The 15,615-nt window shown below is 39.9% G+C and overlaps 1 protein-coding gene across 4 annotated transcripts in view; it reads right to left on the bottom strand.

The window, feature by feature from the left end:
- The window catches only part of METTL8 (methyltransferase 8, methylcytidine), an 89,190-nt gene that overhangs the window by 72,497 nt on the left and 1,078 nt on the right, over positions 1–15,615 (bottom strand). The window contains exon 1 of one of the 4 annotated variants that reach the window (XM_045575306.1): positions 5,658–5,779. The exons of the other annotated variants lie outside the window; for them this stretch is intronic. The gene's annotated coding sequence lies outside the window, so the exon portion shown is untranslated. Of the gene's footprint in view, positions 1–5,657; positions 5,780–15,615 lie in introns of those variants that run through there. 4 annotated transcript variants of the gene reach the window in all.

Below are 15,615 nucleotides of genomic sequence, written 5' to 3'. Positions count from 1 at the left end.
TTTCGGACCATAAGACGCACTTTTTTTCCCCCAGAAGTGGGGGGAAAAAGTCCCTGCGTCTTATGGTCCAAATATAGCCTACACATATACTTTAAAAAAAAAGTTTTTTTACTTGCCCAGCTCTGTGTGGTCTCTGTGTGCTTGCCCGGCTCTAAAATGGTTCTAAATGCTGCTGTTTACTTTACAGGGTTGATTACATGTGTTTATGACTGTGATGTTGGGTTTTAATGCACATAAAATATTTTAGGACACTATTTGTTTCAGAATCTTTTTTTCTTCATTTCCCTTCTCTAAAAACTGGTGCGTCTTATGGTCTGGAGCGTCTTATGGTCCGAAAAATACGGTAACTTTGTTAATCTCAATTTCCTGAATAAAATGTAGCTAATAAAGTTATTTCAAACCACAAAAGTTACAAGAGGTGATCTATGTAGCATATTTGTAGCATGATGCTGGGTGCATGGTAAGTGCTCAATAAACTTTAGTTGATATTACTGTTCTTAGTCTGGCTCTTAAATTTCCATGAGTTCTACACGGGGCTTCATGAGTACTGCAGAATTAAACTTCCCCTTATCCTTCTTGGTTTTTTTTTTTTTTTTTAATATATTTTATTGATTTTACACAGAGAGGAATTGAGAGGGATAGAGAGCTAGAAACGTCGATGAGAGAGAAACATGGACCAGCTGCCTTTTACACACTCCCCATTGGGGATGTGCCCGCAACCAAGGTACGTGCCCTTGACCGGAATCGAACCCAGGACCTTTCAGTCCGCAGGCCGACGCTCTATCCACTGAGCCAAACTGGTTTCGAATCCTTCTTGGTTTAAACAGTCTAAATAGTTCCATCTTCTCAAAAAGATGAAAGACTAATTTACCAATGAAGTCAGGGTAATATAGTAGCAAGTGCTGAATATAATAATATTCAGAAAATAATAAGCCTCAAGTTCAAATCCTTGCTCAGCTATCTACCAATCATGATTTTTTAAAATAATATTTTTATTGATTTCTTTTTAGAGAGGGAGGAAGGAGAGGAAGAGAGAGAAACATTGATGGGCTGCTTCTTGCACGCCCCCTACTGGGGATAGATCCAGCAACATGAGCATGTGCCCAGACAGTGCATGGGATGTTGCTCAACCAACTGAGCCACACCAGCCAGGATTACTAATCATGATTTTTGGTAAAGCCACTTACTTTGCCTGAGCCTATAGGCTCATTTGTAAAAATGGAGATAAATCTCAAGTCACAAAGTACTCACACAGAACATTATAAGCTACACAGGGTTCCACAAATGTAAAGTCAAATTATTATTCAGTGAATTCCAGAAACGTCTTTAAAGGGCATCCCTTAAAACTTAATAGAAAACACACACAAATTAATAAATTATTAGGAACAAACACCATTCCTACTTCCCACTGTTGAGCAATTAGGACACAAAGCCAAAGTGAAAGTAGCAATCGAGCCTTTTATTTACAGTAACGGTGTAAGCAAGAAAGCAAGAGGTGTGAGCTCATCAGTGTTCCACTTCTCCCCATGGAATGGCATGAGGGAAGGATCAAGGGATGCAGCCCAGACGGGGGAAACTGTCGCATTGCCCAAGAGCCACCCCTTCCTCAGGCTCCTGTGATGGTCATGGATGTGGGGAAAGGGAACGAGCTAAAAATAGAATGGCACTGAACCAACATGGAGAAAGAGTCTATACAGAAGGCCCCAATAAGGAGTCCTCTGAATTAGTCTTCTGGGCTTGGAATTGTCAAATGACAAACTACAATAATTTAGTAACAAGTTTGATGTCCTTTATTCAAGGGAAACCAATCCAGGGATTGGGGGTGTCGGCATAAGAAATGTCCAAACTGTAGAGAACTTTGTGAGTTTCTGTGGGCCAAACTGATGACATACACTCCGGGGCAGCAGTGGGGTGGCAACAGTGGTGACGGTGGTAGCGGTGGTGGTGGGTGGGTGAACCATAGCTGGGATTGGATTACAGGATAGTTAGCAAGATTATGTGCTCTCTTGAGGGTTAATACCCCTTTAGAGGGCTATTCTGATATTTCAAAGGTGTATTAACCTAGATGCACAGGAACAATAGGCAGATTTGGCTTACAAACTTTCACTAAAGAAGTTACAGGCCTGAGGCATGACCACCACCATGACCAGCCCAGTTAGGAAATTATTATTAGATCACCCTGTGAGGTTATTTTCCATAAAACCCCCTTTTCCACCCACCTGGGAGCACTGTGCCTCACAAGCAGTGGAGCAGTCTCCCCAAGGGATTGGGGGCAAGAGCAAGATTGTAAGGAGCCTTAGAAGAGGCAGTATGGCCGGAACCGGTTTGGCTCAGTGGATAGAGTGTCGGCCTGCGGATTGGAAGGTTCCAGGTTCATTCTGGGTCAAGGGCATGTACGTTGGTTGCGGGCACAAACTGGTGGGGGCTGTGCAGGAGGCAGCTGGTCGACGTTTCTCTCTCATCGATGTTTCTGCCTCGCTATCCTTTCCCTTCCTCTCTGTGAAAAATCAATAATATATATTTATATCTATCTATCTATCTATATATCTATGTGTGTGTGTGTGTGTATATATATATATATATATATATATATATATATATTTTTTTTTTTTTTTTTTTTTTTTTTTAAGAAGAAGAAGAAGAAGCAGTATGAAAACAGGGCGTGGTTGGCTGGGAGGATAGGGATTCCTTATGGAGCTACCAAGTCCTATTTTGTAGGGTCAGGTGAACCAATGTTGAGTGGGAGGACTGTGATTGGTGTCTGTGAGGTTTTCCTGACAGGTGTTTCCTGAAAGTGCAGGCTGCAGAAACCACCATTTTGTGGGTCCTGACGCACGAATGCACTATCAGAATGCAGGTACACACATGGACATGGCTGCCCGGGGGCCTCGTGGGGAGGGCAGCTTCTCCCCAGAGGCCTTCCAGGAAAAGCCTTGTAATGGTCTGTGGTCAGGCCTGAAAGATCACCCACAGGAGACTGATCTAGAGCCTGCTCCTCATCCGAAGGAAAAAAGAACACAAGTATTCTTTACCCAACACATAATAAACATTATTCTGAGAAATGATATAAACAAAAAAACTAATACATTTAATGTGAATAAGGGGTTCTGTGGAAAGTAACCTCACAGGGTGAACTGATCATAAATTCCTAGCTGGACAGGTCACGGTGGGTGGTCATGCCCCAGGCCCACAACTTCTTACTGAAAAATTATAAGCAAGCTGTCTATTGTTCCTGTACATCTAAGTTAGCACGCCTTTGAAATGCCAGAAGTAATACCCCTTGAAGGCGTGACCACCTTCAAGAGAGCATATAATTTTAACTTTCTTATCAGCCAGTTCATGCCGTGCTTTCTCCCACCGTCATGTCATCTTCCTTATGTTCTCTCCTTGATTTCAAATGCATAAAAGAAACCACAAAATTGTTCATCTCTGAAGCATTTGAGATCTTGCTTCCCAAGCAACTGTCATCAGTTTTGGTTCAAATAAACTTACAAAAATTCTCTGTAGGTTTTTTTCTTATGTAAACATTAAGAATGATTTCTTTAAAAGCCCATGAATAATAATGCTGCAGCAAGTTTCTTAAGAATAGAGAATATTAGTTATATTCTTAACTTCCAAGGACCATAGCATGTAGAGAAACCTTAATAATCTTCAACCTATAAAACTCTTATTTCTAAGATCACTTGTAAGTCAGTTGTTAAGAGCTCAGAACCACATTTTTAGAGGAACATTTCAAATGGTGATTAATGTACCAGGATAGTCCACACATTTTTTTAAATCCATAATGTGAATGAAAAGAAATTTGTTTATTTTAAATGGCTTTGGAAAACTGTCAAATTCCATTTTCCCAAATAGCTGAAGCACTGCCTGGGGCAACCTGAATCTTATTTAATACAAAAACAATCTGATTAAATGATTCTTTTAAAACAACAACAAAAAACCCATAATACCTATCAGCCATCTCTTTGCCACCTGATAATGTAAGAAATAACTATAAAAAAATGCTGTTTAACTAAAAACTAGACCTGTACATCAAAATAAGTATAGTGCCTTCAAATCAGTCACATTAAGAGATTACTATTTACTCTAATAATAGTAAAACATCCTTGAAATTCCATTTTCAGATAATGGCCTAATGGCAAGCTTACTGATTCTTTTTAATATCCTCAGTGGTGGCAAATTCTTTGCATTAAGATATATACTCTTTGTTGTCTTTAGAGTAGTGTTCTTGTTGCCATAAATGTATAGGTTCCCAACATAACCAGCTTGGAAATATCATATCCATTGAGATATAGCTTTTGGTATGTTCTGTTTCCTTAAACAGTCTTAAACAGCCAAACCTCATAAATCAAGTTCACACAGTACAAACTGTACTACCACAAATGATAGTATCCTTTTTTAAGAAGCCAAAACTATCTGGAAATATGAGCTAGATGTTTTTTGTTTTTTTAATTTAAAATTTTCTTAAATATATGGATAGGAAAAATAGGAAATATACAGGGAGAAGATCTCTTTTATGACTGCAACAAGAAATGTGAAATACCTAGCATTAAATTGGCATTAATGTACAGGACTGATATAAAGAAAGCTACAGAAGCACATAGAAGATAATTTTAATAAATAAGAGGAAGACAGTACCTGGGTTTCCGAAGTTGAAGATTAAATATTTGTAAAAATGTACATTCTTGCCAAAACCATCCATAAAATTAAACTTGTTGCAATCAAAATTCAAAAAATGTTTTGGGAGAACTTGAACACATAATTTAAAAGTTCATCTGGAAGAATAAACATGCAGGAAGCGCCAGGAAAATACTGAAGAGGAAGTGAGTGATGCTGGTTGTGTCAAGATAGGGTTAAGGAGGTGGGGAGAGCTTGCTCTTCCAGACATTACAATATATTGTACTACTATGATGCTCTGCCTGCTACTGGGAATAGAGCCCGCAATCTGGGCATGTACCCTGACTGGGAATCAAACCTGTACCTTTTCGGTGCACAGTTCAATGCCCAACCAACTAAGCCACACTGGCCAGGGCAAGGTATATTTTATATACTATAATGAAATGTGTCAACATTAGGAAGACTTGTATAACTCAGTGAACCAACAGTTTCCAGGTGACCAACATATGGTATCACAAAATCATGCATGGGTAAAAGATCCATTCAAAGTACAAGACAGACTAATGAATTAAATGTAACAGACCAATGGATTTAAATATTATATGGCAGTTAACCTTTAAGAAACTATCCCATATTGGAATTCGGTGTAGTGTCAAAGGAAAATATTCACACTCTTCTGAAGAGACTTAAATTACTCACTCCTCCCCTTTCTAACTTCTTATACATCTGTGTGAGATTACATTTTCTTCAAATACATCAACCAGAACATATCGTAACAGTCTTAGCAGAGGCAAATATAAAATCCAATCATCTTCTCTTAGTCCCCACGTCTCATGCCCCAGCGCAATGAACAATTATTCCTGCCACCCTCACTTTCCGACCCGATGGCAGACGGTCCAGATTCTCCTTGTAGGAGTTTGGGTCCCCAGCGTCTCCCCAGAAACTGGAGATCAGAGTAATCGGGAGCTTGTCTTCCTTCGGGTTGAAAGAAGCAGTGCACCCAGACACCTGCCACCAGCCCAATTCACACACCTCCGTACCTCAGATTTTCAGCGCTTGGGCACGCCTCAATGCTCTTCTCTCTTTCCTTCTAGTTGTAGAACTTCCACTCAGCCACCTTTCGTGGTTCTGGGTGATAGACGTTTTGCTTTTAGTTGAAGTTTTGAAATTGTTGTGCGAGGCAGCAGTTTAGGTGTTTACCTATGCCACCATCTTGGTTTCCACCTCGGTCTAGAAAAATTTATAACAGTTATCTGTCATTGAAAGGTTCAAGGAGATCCTTATATTTTCTTTTTAATTTTTGAATGTACTTTTCTCTTTCTAAGTAAACTCAAGCTACTTTTATAATCAGAAAACATAAAAATATTTTTTAAATCACTAAGTATATAATTCTATATAATGTTTACGGGTAGAGGACCCATGCTTGGGAAGAAAAAAAAGATGGTATAGGCAGTATTAACAGTAACACTAGAAAGGTTTTCAAAATTTTCTGGTGGTCACATGGAGGGAAGACGGCATGGAATCTAATAGAGCCCGGTTAATGGGATCCAGACAGGGTGCCATGGGTGGCTGGATTCAAGACCCAAACACACTATGGCCAAAGAAGTCCAGAGAAAGGCTACTTTTAAAAGACCCCAATTTGTTAGACCAGGTTAAGGCAGAAAATTGCAGATTCTGAGCAGGGAGGGCAAAGAGAAAGAAATTATTAAAAAAGGCAAAGAGTAGCCGGAGGAGGTGGAAAACAGACAAGTAATTTATACCAGAATGTCAAATTCCGGTCACCCAGAGATTTCCTATTCACCAACTATGGCTGGAACTTGCTACTTGCTACAGTGCTGTGTGACATTATGGCTGCTCTCCCTCTTCATTTGGTAACTGTTTCTGATGTGCCAGAACCTTTTCATTTATAGCACTTGTGAATAGTCAGGCAGCAAACACAGATGGCAGCAGTCTGGTCTGCCCATCTCAACTCCTGGGAAAGCTTTTGCACCCTCTGCTGGTCAGCTCTGCACCAGAACAGGAGGGTCTGTTTCTGAAGGAGACAACTTCCCAAGTCACAGGAACACACTTTTGTGTTCTCTCCCAGGTTTCAGTGAAGAGTTTGGAAACCATCTTCTCAAACTGTGCCCTTGACCCCAAGAGACAATCCCAGATCAAAACAATGCCTTCATTGGTTACACCAAAGAAAACATCATAAAAACTGAAGTCCCATGAGAAAATATACCATCAAAGGCATTTATATTATTTTTTAACTTTATCTTTACTGTTGAAAGTATTACAGATGTCCATTTCCCCCCCTCCATTGCCCCTGCAACCCCCACCATCAAAAGCATTTTAAATTCAAATGATTTCACCTGATTACATAATAAATAAATAAAGGTATGCAGATGACTGCAAACTTAATAAAGACCCTTTAGAGCTTTATTCTGGTTGAAAACCTGAGAATTATTATAACACTATATTTGTATAGGTTTTACAACTTACAGGAAGCTCTCATTTTCACACCTAATCCTTACAACAATCCTATAATTGAGAAAGGAAGGCAAACAAGCATTTTTTATTATCACCATTTTACAGATGTGGGAGATGAGACTCAAAAGAGGTTTCGTGAGTTGCCTTGATCACAAAATACCAGAGCCACAATTCAAGCAGGCCTCCTCACTCCACGCTCTACATCCTTCTCAGGACACTCTTCTGTCTGTGCTGCTGATCCATCGGGAGTTTTCTTAAGAGTTGGTATGTATTTTAGGTAGAGAAGAAGGAGGCCTAAAACATGTTTCTATAATACTAGTGGCCCCAATGCACAAAATTTGTGCACATTAAAAGGAAATTAATTAGAGGAAATATTTTAATATTGCTATTTGCCCTTCCTCTATAATAGAAGTGTCAGAATTAAAAGAAAATCAGTAAAATGTATATGAAAATCTTCCTCCTGTCAGAGTCTGGGGCATGCTATAAGAACTAGAGTCAAGTCCTCACCCACGCATGCGTGCCTTGAAATCATGCAAGTCCAGACCCGGCTCGCCCTACCCCTGTCAAGCCCTGCTGAGTGGGGGGTGCAGCTTGAGGTCCCTCATCAAGCCCTGCCAGACAGGGGGCACAGCCTGAGGTCCTCCGTCAAGCTCTGCCAGGTGGGGGACATGGCCTGAGGTCCCCCAACCTGGTGCCAGGGCAGGGGGTACAGTCTGATGTTCTCTGTCAAGCCCCACCAGCAGCCTCAGGTCCCCTGCCCTGGCCCAGCACCACACAGCCTCAGGTCCCCACTGATTGCTCGTTAAGGCTCATTATGGGACCTCGACCTCCGCTGTGGGCACAGCCATCTTGTTACAGTGTGATGGTCAATTTGCATATTCCATCTTTCTTAGGCTATTTCATTTTGTTTCAAATATCACCAAAATTTTAGATGCTGAATCCTAAATCTGAGTGATTTGCACTGGAGGGAGTGCCCTGTTCCTAAAAGAAGCATCAGTTTAACAAGGGAAGTGGACATTTTAGTGAGGAATTTCCTGAGAACCAAATAAAGTTAACTTCAGCATTTCAATGTGTATCATGCTTATGCCCATAAAAAGTAGATCCTGTCAGGCTTTCTAGCTTCTGCATCACTCACTCGTGTAGCATGAAACCAGTGTTGGGAATCCTCAAGTTCTGGTCCTGCTTTCCCTTGAATCTCTATCATTTCCCCTTTATGAACAAAGATTTACGGGCACTGTTCTGCTGGAGTTCCAAGCTAAAAATCAGTATGCCGAAGAAGAGAGATTCAGTGAAATCCAGCTAATATCATGGAGCTCCCCAAACTAAAGAGCAAAGCAAAGTAGCAATGATAAACAGAATCAAAGAATTATAGAGTGCTGTGTGCCAGGCTTTACTCTAGGTGCTTGACATCCAGTGACTCATTTAGTTCTCCAAGAACCCATTTAACAGACAAGTACTCTGAGGCACAGTGCGGTTAAGTACTTCTACCCTGTTTCCCCAAAAATAAGACAGTGTCCTTTATTAATTTTTGCTCCCAAAGATGTGCTAGGTCTTATTTTCAGGGGATGTCTTATTTTTCCATGAAGAAGAATACGGTACACATTTATTATTAAATAAAAATAAAGGAAATTTATTACCTATATACGGTACGGTGGTACAGTAGTTGTCAGCACAAACCAGACAAACTGTGAATCCTACAGTATCAAGAATTTACTCATTTATTCAATGACAATCATATCATCATCTTCTGGAACATCATCAGAACAATCCAATTTCTGAATTTCCTGGTGAATTTCTTGTGACTTCATTTCTTTCAGAATCAGTGGACCAAATCTCTCATGTTTAGCCTAGGGGGGCCTTATTTTTTTGGGGGATGCCTTATATTTCACTCAGAAGGAAACCTTGTAAGTAGGTCTTATTTTCGGAGAAACACGGTTGTTACTTAGGATAACCAGGCTCTCACAGCTAGTAAAGCTGAGATCCAGACCCAATAACTGAGTTCACTTTCTTAATCATTAAAGCTATGCTGCCTCTATATAGTGGTACCTTCCATATTTCTGTTGTATTTTTAAAGTATACTTTTAATTTTAAAACAATTTTAGATTTATAAAAAAAAGTTCCAGGTAGTATGGAATTCTCCTATTATTAAAATCTCACATTAGTATATACAGGTGTTATAATTAATGAAGCCAATATTAATACATTGTTATAAACTTAAGCCCGTATTTTATTCATATTCTTCCGTTTTTACCCAGTGTCCTTTTTCTCTTCCGGGATTCTATCCAGGGCACCACATTACATTTAGTCATCGGCCCGCCTTAGCTTCCTTCGGCTCTAACGTATCTCAGACTTTCTTTGTTTTTGATGACCTTGACAGTTTTGAGGAGTGCTGATCTGGTATTTGGCGAAATGCTCAATAAATACCCATCTGATATTTTTCTCATGATTAGACTGGGGTAATGGGTTTTAGGGAGGAAAACCACAGAGTAAATTGCCGTTCTCCTCACATCATATCAGGGGTACACCATACGAACATAACTTATCACTGTGGATGTTAACCTTGATCACTTGGCTGGGGTAGGAGGTGACAGGTCTCTCCGCTTAAAGTTGTCCCCCGCACCCCCGCCCTTCCTATACTGCATCCCTGAGAGGAAATGGCTACGGGCAGCCCACACTTAAGAAGCAGTGAATTACACTCTACCTCTTTAAGGTAAGAATAACTACATAAGAATTCTTTTGCACGGGAGATTATTCTCTTCTCTCCCATTTATTTATTTATTCAATCATGTGTTTATAATAGTACTAGAGGCCTGTTGCACAAAATTCATGCACAGGGGGAGGGTCCCCTCAGCCTAGCCTGCACCCTCTCCAATCCTGGATTCTTCTCACAATCCAGGACTGCTGGCTCCTAACTGCTTTCCTGCCGCCTGCCTGATCACCCCTAACCACCTCTGCCTGCTGGCCTGATAGCCCCTAACTGCCCCACCACCACCACCACCATCAGCCTGGTTGCCCCTCACTGTCCCTCCTCACCAGCCTGGTCATTCCAACTGCTTCCCTGCTGGACTGGTTGCTTCCAACTATCCCCCCTACCAGCCTAGTCACCTCTCACAGCTTCTCCCCCCCCTCCCCCCAGCCTGATCACTCCCAAATTCCCCACCTGCCACCCCCTGCCAGCCTGGTCGCCCCTCACTGCTGGCATGGTTGCCCCCTCCTGCCCTCCTCTGCCACCCTGGTAGCCCCTACTCCCCCCCAATCCCTGCCGGCCTGGTCGCCCCACACAGCCTGTTCAGTCATTTGGTTGTCCTCACTAACTCCCCTGCCGGCCTGGTCACCCCACACAGCCTGTTCAGTCATTTGGTTGTCCTCACTAACTCCCCTGCCGGCCTGGTCACCCCACACAGCCTGTTCAGTCATTTGGTTGTCCTCACTAATTCCCCTGCCGGCCTGGTCACCCCACACAGCCTGCTGTTCAGTTGTTTGGTTGTCCCTCACTAACCCCCCTGCAGGCCTGGTCACCCCATGTAGCCTGCTGTTCAATCATTATTGTGAGGGTGTCCTGACCAATTTGCATATTACCCTTTTATTAGTATAGATGGACTCACAGATAATCATTTTAAACTTTGGATTATAACCCAATACTTTATTTTTTTCAGTTGGCTCCTATATCCTTTGTTGACACACTCCCATCATTGTGTTTTTGTTTTTAGCACTTACTTACTTGCTGGCACTACAAGATGTTGCAGGCTCATATGTATGTGCCTTGATCCCATCTTAGAATCAGCCATTTCTCCAAAGAGCATTTGTTCCTTTTATCTTATTTGATATTATAATTTTAAAATTGACTTCAGAGAGAGAAAGAGAGAGAGAAACATCTATGACCATAAGAAGTAGATCCTATCAGGTTTTGTGGCTTCTATATCACTGAGAATCATTTATTGGCTGCTCCCTGCATACCCCCCACTGGGGATTGAGCCCGCAACCCGCTCATGTGCCCTGATCAGAAATTGAACCGTGACCTTCTGGTTCACAGGTGGACACTCAACCACTGAGCCACACCCAGCTGGGCAGAACTTGCTCCTTTTTTTGAAGAATGGTCTGGGTACTGGATGTGCTCCTTGCTACCATGTTGCTTCTAGGTCCTCTCAACTGACAAAAGCAAGGAACTGTATGTACATACTAAATCAAGTATATACACATCTTTACTATCAATGTTCCTCCATGTATCCATCTGTACCTAAAGTAAGCTAAACTGGAGTCCATACTAATGTCTGCAATTCTAATTCATTACCATGTGGATGGATCATTCTAGCCTTCTCCTCTTGCTTGTCTATAACCTCTCACTCCAACAATAAGGAACCTGATTACCAACATCCATTAACCAGTTATTCATTATTCAATTCCAGAACACAGGAATAGTGGTTTGAGAATTGTTAACCCATACCTCTGTGAGAAACATTCACTTAAGAGTATAGTACATATGCATAGCTCCTATTGTCTTTCGCCTTACAGTTTCATTTTCAAAGTTACTTCTGTCAGTACCTTTTCCCTGGCCCCTTCAGGGAGGTTAGTTACCTCGTACATTTGTAATACAGTTAGATTCTTTTGTTACAGCCTGCATTCCATCCTAGAATCCACACTACCCCTTAATTACCTTCTTAAATTCTGCATACATTGCTTATTCTTTGTGCTAAAAAGCTCTTAGGATTTTAACAAATGCATAGTTTCACCAACCTAAAAAAATAAAATAAAATAAAATAAAATAAAATAAAATAAAATAAAATAAAATAAAAAATCCTCCATTCTACTAATCAACCCTCTCCCCTCCCCAAACTCCCTGTTTCTGTTACTTTTTTCTCACAATGTACTTGACATCTTTGCTTCTCATCCTTTCCTCTCACAACGTGTTCACATTTATAAGTTCATGTGATTCTTACTTCAATCCTGAGTGTCCCCACTTTAGCAGATGATTAAATGAAACTCAGAATAAGTGACTTGGCCAAGATCTCACTAAGTGGTGGTGCTGGCACTATACTTGTGCCTTGCAACTCTTGTGTGATGCTCTTTCTACTACACAGCACTGTGTCCTTGTTTTCAGAAGGGAGGGAAATGGCTGTGCATAGAGACAAGAAGAAGAGAAGAAAGAAATGATGAATGGCAGAGACAAATGGCAGGGGAGTTGGGGGCGCGATTAGAGAGCAACCAAAGGAATTATATGCAAGCATATTAGCAAAACCAATGGACACAGACACTCGGGCGGTGGGGGCTTGCCCAGGGTGAGAATGGCTGGGAGAGGGGTCAATCGGGGGAAAAGGAGACATATGTAAAACTTTTACAATAAAAAAAATAATAAATAAAATAAAGAAATGATGGTTGGAAACTTTTACACTAAAAATATAAGAAAGTAGAATTCTAGTACTGATCATTTGGTGAACCTCATATTCCAAAAACCTTTCTACTATGAAATACAAGAGGCTGGTTAAATATATTTAAATATATATCTTGTTAACTGCGTCACTGAGTCAGCAAGAAGGAACAAGAAATCTTTGGAGACCAAAAGCTAGAGAAAGTCCAGAAAGCTGAGTGAGAAACGAAGTCAGCAGCTGCCCAAATCCCACAATGTATGAAAAACAAACACATCACAACTTCTCTAAATTAACTCGTTTGTTTTAGCACTAGAAAATTATCAGAAATTCACCAAATTATCAGATTAAAGAAAAACAATTAAAGGATCACCTCAGCAAATAGAGAAAGTAGCTGATTAAATGCAACACTCATTCACAATTAAAAATCTAATAAGACTTTTAGCAAATATGGGATGGAAAAGAATTTCATTAACCTGATAAAGAGTGGCTACCAAAAACCGACAATGTCATCCTTAATGGTGAACTATTAGAAGTTTATAAAAGTGTATAAGACAAGAATGTCCACTATCACTGGTTCTATTCAACTGCACGAGAGGTCCTAGCTAGCAATGGAAGAAAGAGAGGAATAAAGGTAAGGACTGAGAAAGAAATAACAAAACAGTCACAGTTTTCTAAGGACATGATTACCTACGTAGAAAAATCCCCCAAACCCTACAAATGACAATTATCACTATTAAAAATAAAATTTAGCAAGGTTGCTAAAGAGAAGACCGATATACAAAAAAAAAAAAAAAAAAAAAAAAAATCACAAAAAAACCCACACCTGCTTTTTTTATATACTAGCAAAAAAATATAGTTAGAAAATCTAATTTAAAAATATACCAGTTATAATTCTGGCCAAAATATAACAATGTACTGAGGAAGTTGCAAATTATGAACTCTCTTAGAAAAACTATTAAACTTCATTGAAAGACGCTAAAGAACTAAAATAAATGGAGAGACACATTGTCTTCATAAATAGGATAATTTGATATGGTAAAGATGCCAGTTCTCTCCAAATTGATATATACAGATTTAATGCTATACCAATCAAACTTCCAGTAGGATTTTTTGGTAGTACTTACGCAGGTTCAAAAAGATATGAGCCGAAACGGGTTTGGCTCAATGGATAGAGCGTCAGCTTGGGGACTGAAAGGTCCCGGGTTTGATTCTGGTCAAGGGCATGTACCTTGGTTGCGGGCACATCCCCAGTAGGGGGTGTGCAAAAGGCAGCTGATCGATGACTCTCTCTCATCGATGTTTCTAACTCTCTCTCTCCCTGCCTCTCTGTACAAAATCAATAAAAATGTATTAAAAAAAGAAAAAGATATATGAGCCTGGCCGGTGTGGCTCAGTGGTTGAGCATCAGGAGGTAAAAGTTTGATTCCCCATTAGGGCAATGCCCTGGTTGTGGGCTCGATCCCAGTGGGGAGTGTGCAGGAGGCAGCAGATCAATGATTCTCTCCCATCATTGATGTTTTTTTTTCTCTCTCTCTCTATCCCTTCCTTTATGAAATTAAAATATACATATATGAAAGTGCAAACTGCAAAAACAAAAGATACTCCTGAAGAAAAGGAATAAGTACAGGACTTGCCCTACCAGCTCTCAACCCTTACTATTAAATTGGTCAGGTATTCAATGGACGCAAAACACCGGGGGGTGAGGGCAGGTATGGGAGTAGGGTGGGGGGGGGGGGGGCAATGGTAAGATATGTACACATATAATATCTTAATATAAAAATAAAAAAGTTGGTTAGGTATTAGGCTAGGGATAGAAAAACAGAACAATGGAAGAGAAAACAGAGCCTAGAAACAGACCTGACCATGAATGTAAACTTGATATAAAACAAGGGTTAACATTACAGATCTGTGGAGAAATGATAGACACTGCAATGGTGGTGCTGGGACAAGTGGTTTTTCATGTAGGAAAAAAATGAGGGCTAATAAATGGTATTGGTTTAAGCTGCTTCGTTTTTGGTAATTTGTTACACAGCAAGAGAAAACAAACATATACTTTAACAAGTGTAACAGGAGGCAGGTTTACGAATGCCTATAGCAGCACTTTTCTAGGAATAAAAAAACCTGAAAGACACTGAAGTCTGGCCAGTGGCAAATGGGTAACTGTCGCAAATTCATACAATAAAACATTATACAGTAGTAAAAATAAATGAATTCAGGTACCTTGTCAAATGTAATGTTGGAAAAACTGGGCAATTTATAGAAGAGTACATATATACAGTATGATTCAATTTATATAATGTTCAAAAACATTAAAAATAACAATATCTTATCTAAATAAAGAGGAAAGAGGGAGCTAGGAACTAGGAAGGGCACATAGGACATGTCAAGTTTTTAAGTAATGTTCTAGGTTATTTTGTGTGTGTTTTTTAAATTGATGATAGATATATGAGTATTCAATTTATAATTATTATTTACATATTATGCTGTTATCCATACATAGTCTTTGAATAACTAATATACTTTTAAAAACATTACTACGAACCCTTTAATCCTAACTCTTTCTGCATTTCATTTTATTTTTAATATGTCTCTATTGATTTTAAAGAGAGTAAAGGAGAGGGAGAAACACTGAAGTGAAAGAGAAATGATGACTGGCCTGGCAAAAAGCTCATTGGAAACAATGAATAAGTATTCATTTGAATTTGTTTGTTTTATAGTTTTGCTTAATTTAACTTAAACCGTTTATAAGTTAATAGTTGCATAAAAGATACAACATAAGGAATTTATATAGTTTTATATTTGCATATATTTAGCATCCTGAAAATATTGTAACTTAACAAGAGAATCCTAAGTATTTACTCGGGTTCGAGAAATTCTGCTCTGGGTGATTGGCAGCTGCACAGATATATAGAGAAATGGCGGATTTGTGACAGAAAACCCACTCTGGCAGCAGTGTAGAGGGGTGACTTGAAAGTATTAAGGCAGAAAGGAGGCTGTTAATTATTAATATGATAAAATGGAGGAGACCCTACATTACTCAGGGGATATGATGAGGAGATGCTCAAGAGTTAGAACCAAAAGGACTTGGTTGTGGGTGAAGAAAAAGAAGGCATCTGGCTTGTCGGTCTCTTGGTGGTGAGGTAAATACCACACAGGAAGA

The sequence above is a fragment of the Pipistrellus kuhlii genome, unplaced genomic scaffold, assembly GCF_014108245.1.
Source record: "Pipistrellus kuhlii isolate mPipKuh1 unplaced genomic scaffold, mPipKuh1.p scaffold_m20_p_7, whole genome shotgun sequence".
Lineage (NCBI taxonomy): Eukaryota > Metazoa > Chordata > Mammalia > Chiroptera > Vespertilionidae > Pipistrellus > Pipistrellus kuhlii.
This window is presented reverse-complemented; position numbering and strand designations above follow the sequence as displayed.